Below are 5,000 nucleotides of genomic sequence, written 5' to 3'. Positions count from 1 at the left end.
GCGCGTGTGGTCTTTGAGGGGCGCCGGCCTGGTGGCTCCCTAAAGAGCAATAAGTGTCATTGCAGCTCTGGCAGGGGGAGACACTACTAGGTCCCAGCTGTCACCCCCCCTCTAAAAAATTCATTTCTTGGTATTTTGAGCTGAAATTTTGCACAGAGGTTGGCAAAAATCCAATCCACCTTCATTAATTTTCCCAGAATTTTTCGAGGTCGGGAAGTATTTGTTTTAATTTTCCTACCATTAGAAATCGAGTAAATCCGCAAAACTAGGAACCGGCCCGGAATGACCCCAAATTCAGTGGGCAGCCTCATAAAAATATGGCTGATTTTACTGGATTGGTTTCATGTGGAAAGCACGACGTTTTCTTGTAGGAATGCGGGAACCCCGGCAGCTCGCCTGCCGCGGCCAGCGACGTCGGGGACGCTGGCCTGCGCTGTCGAGCCCGCGAGGGCTGTCTCCGCGGCAGGCCCCCCCTGAACGGGGCACGACAGGCCACCGCGCTGGCTCGTCCAGCGTCGACAGTCCCTCGTCCAGGTTTCAGATCGCGCCAAGTCGAACCCATGACCTGCTCAAGCCATCGTGCGCTGCCGAATTCGCATCTGCGTGTAGGCTGCCATTCCACGCGGCAGCCCCTGTTTTCGTCAGCGTGCCCCCCTGACGAATTTTCCTGCCTGGCCCAGTCCAGCGTCCAGCCCCTGTTCGTCGAAAAATCTGCGCTGCCGATTTTCCACGCGGCAGCCCCTCTTTTCGTCAGCGTGCCCCCCTGACGAATTTTCCTGCCTGGCCCGGCCAGTCCAGCCCCTGTTCGTCGAAAAATCTGCGCTGCCGATTTTCCACGCGGCAGCCCCTCTTTTCGTCAGCGTGCCCCCCTGACGAATTTTCCTGCCTGGCCCGGCCGGTCCAGCATCCAGCCCCTGTTCGTCGAAAAATCTGCGCTGCCGATTTTCCACGCGGCAGCCCCTGTTTTCCTCAGTGTGCCCCCCTGACGAATGTTCGTCGAAAAATCTGCGCTGCCGATTTTCCACGCGGCAGCCCCTGTTTTCCTCAGCGTGCCCCCCTGACGAATGTTCGTCGAAAAATCTGCGCTGCCGATTTTCCACGCGGCAGCCCCTCTTTTCGTCAGCGTGGCCCCCTGACGAATGTTCGTCGAAAAATCTGCGCTGCCGATTTTCCACGCGGCAGCCCCTCTTTTCGTCAGCGTGCCCCCCTGACGAATTTTCCTGCCTGGCCCGGCCGGTCCAGCCCCTGTTCGTCGAAAAATCTGCGCTGCCGATTTTCCACGCGGCAGCCCCTCTTTTCGTCAGCGTGCCCCCCTGACGAATTTTCCTGCCTGGCCCGGCCGGTCCAGCCCCTGTTCGTCGAAAAATCTGCGCTGCCGATTTTCCACGCGGCAGCCCCTCTTTTCGTCAGCGTGCCCCCCTGACGAATTTTCCTGCCTGGCCCGGCCGGTCCAGCCCCTGTTCGTCGAAAAATCTGCGCTGCCGATTTTCCACTCCGCAGCCCCTCTTTTCGTCAGCGTGCCCCCCTGACGAATTTTCCACTCCGCAGCCCCTCTTTTCGTCAGCGTGCCCCCCTGACGAATTTTCCTGCCTGGCCCGGCCGGTCCAGCCCCTGTTCGTCGAAAAATCTGCGCTGCCGATTTTCCCCGACGAACCTGCAGCTGCACAAATCCGCGCTGCCACTGCCCCATTGTCTGGACCAACAGTCTTTTCCATCAAGCCCTGGACTATAAATCGTCCAGACTCATCGCCAGCACCCGCTGCCGATTCTGCCGACTTTGCCGATTTCGTCGGCGCTGCCGATTCCAACACTGCACCCACCGTGTCTAAACCAGCGCTGTTTCGTCAGCGTGTCCCCTTGACGTATTTCCCTGCCTGGCCTGGACAGTCCATCTTCCAGCCCATGTTCATCGAAAAATCTGCGCTGCCGATTTCCCCGACGAACCTGCAGCTGCACAAATCTGCGCTGCCGCTTTCCCCCCCTGTCGGCATGGCTGCCGCTGCCCCGATGTCCAGACCAACAGTCTTTTTTGTCGACTTTGCCGATTTTGTCCGCGCTGCCGATTCCAACACTACCCCCTGCATCCAAACCAGCATTGTTTCGTCAGCTCTTCCCCTGACGATTTTAGCCCTGTAACAAACAGTAGGCCTCCAATCCCGCCAACGGGAGCCAAGTTGATAGGGAAGAGAATTGAATGACGCGCCTGGTCCTCGCACCCCGCCACCCGAGGGGCCTTTTTCCCGGCAGCCTCTGAAAAACTCTAGCTTTCACGGTCCTCGCCGCCCCTCACCACCATGGCAGGCCTCTAATCCCACCCATCAGCAGTTGTAGCCGATAGGGCAGTGATTTGAATGACGCGTCGCGGGCCGCCGGGTCATCTCACCCGGCCATTAATTGGAGCGTTTTTGGCTGGCCGAGGATGGGGGGATGGATCTCTTCTTCCGAAAAAGCAAACAGTACATCGGGAGTTATGTTGACGGGGCATGGAATTGAATGACCCGTCGCGGGCCGCCGGGTCATCTCACCCGGCCATCCCGGGGAGCGTTTTTCCCGGCAGCATCGGGGAAACTCTTGCTTTCACTGCCCGCTGCCCAAGTCCCCACTCGCATCGGCCCCCCGCGCCAACAAGCCAACGCTGCCGAATCGGCAGACACTGCTGCCGAATCTGCCGACACTGCCCCGCGGGCTGCCACTGCCCCAGTGTCTAAACCAGCGGTCTTTCTCATCGAGCCTTGGACTATCCAGTCCGTCCTGACTCATCGCCAGCACCTGCTGCCGATTCTGCCGACTTTGCCGATTTTCTCGGCGCTGCCGATTCCAACACTGCGCCCACCGTGTCTGAACCAGCGCTGTTTCGTCAGCGTGTCCCCTCGACGAATTTTCCTGCCTGGCCTGGACAGTCCACCGTCCAGCCCGTGTTCGTCGAAAAATCTGCGCTGCCGATTCTGCCGACTTTGCCGATTTCGTCGGCGCTGCCGATTCCAACACTGCCCGCCGTGCCTGAACCAGCGCTGTTTCGTCAGCGTGTCCCCTCGACAAATTTTCCTGCCTGGCCTGGACAGTCCATCGCCCAGCCCATGTTCGTCGCAAAATCTGCGCTGCCGATTTTCCCCGACGAACCTGCAGCCGCACAAATCTGCGCTGCCGAATCTGCCGACACTGTCCCGCGGGCTGCCACTGCCCCAGTGTCTAAACCAGCAGTCTTTCTCGTCGAGCCTTGGACTATCCAGCCCGTCCAGACCCATCGCCAGCACCCGCTGCCGATTCTGCCGACTTTGCCGATTTCGTCGGCGCTGCCGATTCCACCACTGCCCGCCGTGCCTGAACCAGCGCTGTTTCGTCAGCGTGTCCCCTCGATGAATTTTCCTGCATGGCCCGGCCAGTCCAGCGTCCAGCCCATGTTCGTCGAAAAATCTGCGCTGCCGATTCTGCCGACTTTGCCGATTTCGCCGGCGCTGCCGATTCCAACACTGCCCGCCGTGCCTGAACCAGCGCTGTTTCGTCAGCGTGTCCCCTCGACAAATTTTCCTGCCTGGCCTGGACAGTCCATCGCCCAGCCCATGTTCGTCGCAAAATCTGCGCTGCCGATTTTCCCCGACGAACCTGCAGCCGCACAAATCTGCTCTGCCGAATCTGCCGACACTGTCCCGCGGGCTGCCACTGCCCCAGTGTCTCAACCTGCGGTCTTTCTCGTCGAGCCTTGGACTATCCAGCCCGTCCAGACCCATCGCCAGCACCCGCTGCCAATTCTGCCGACTTTGCCGGTTTCATCGGCGCTGCCGATTCCAACACTGCGCCCACCGTGTCTAAACCAGCGCTGTTTCTTCAGCGTGTCCCCTCGATGAATTTTCCTGCATGGCCCGGCCAGTCCAGCGTCCAGCCCATGTTCGTCGAAAAATCTGCGCTGCCGATTCCCCCCTGTTGGCATGGCTGCCGCTGCCCCCTTTTCTGGACCAACAGTCTTTTCCGTCAAGCCCTGGACCATAAATCGTGCAGACTCACAGTCAGCACCTGCTGCCGACTTTGCCGATTTCGCCGGCTCTGCCGATTCCGAGCCAACGCTGCCGAAACAGACACTGCTGCCGAATCTGCCGACGCTGTCCCGCGGGCTGCCACTGCCCCAGTGTCTAAGCCAGCAGTCTTTCTCGTCGAGCCTTGGACTATCCAGCCCGTCCAGACTCATCGCCAGCACCTGCTGCCGATTCTGCCGACTTTGCCGATTTCGTCGGCGCTGCCGATTCCAGCACTGCCCGCCGTGCCTGAACCAGCGCTGTTTCGTCAGCGTGTCCCCTCGACGACTTTTCCTGCCTGGCCTGGACAGTCCAGCGTCCAGCCCATGCTCGTCAGACAATCTGCGCTGCCGATTTTCCCCGACGAACCTGCAGCCGCACAAATCTGCGCTGCCGAATCTGCCAACACTGTCCCGCGGGCTGCCACTGCCCCAGTGTCTCAACCTGCGGTCTTTCTCGTCGAGCCTTGGACTATCCAGCCCGTCCAGACCCATCGCCAGCACCCGCTGCCAATTCTGCCGACTTTGCCGGTTTCATCGGCGCTGCCGATTCCAACACTGCGCCCACCGTGTCTAAACCAGCGCTGTTTCTTCAGCGTGTCCCCTCGATGAATTTTCCTGCATGGCCCGGCCAGTCCAGCGTCCAGCCCATGTTCGTCGAAAAATCTGCGCTGCCGATTCCCCCCTGTTGGCATGGCTGCCGCTGCCCCCTTTTCTGGACCAACAGTCTTTTCCGTCAAGCCCTGGACCATAAATCGTGCAGACTCACAGTCAGCACCTGCTGCCGACTTTGCCGATTTCGCCGGCTCTGCCGATTCCGAGCCAACGCTGCCGAAACAGACACTGCTGCCGAATCTGCCGACGCTGTCCCGCGGGCTGCCACTGCCCCAGTGTCTAAGCCAGCAGTCTTTCTCGTCGAGCCTTGGACTATCCAGCCCGTCCAGACTCATCGCCAGCACCCGCTGCCGATTCTGCCGACTTTGCCGATTTC

Source organism: Populus nigra, chromosome 2 (assembly GCF_951802175.1).
Source record: "Populus nigra chromosome 2, ddPopNigr1.1, whole genome shotgun sequence".
Lineage (NCBI taxonomy): Eukaryota > Viridiplantae > Streptophyta > Magnoliopsida > Malpighiales > Salicaceae > Populus > Populus nigra.
The sequence above is the reverse complement of the archived record's forward strand: the minus strand, read 5'-3'. Positions refer to the sequence as shown.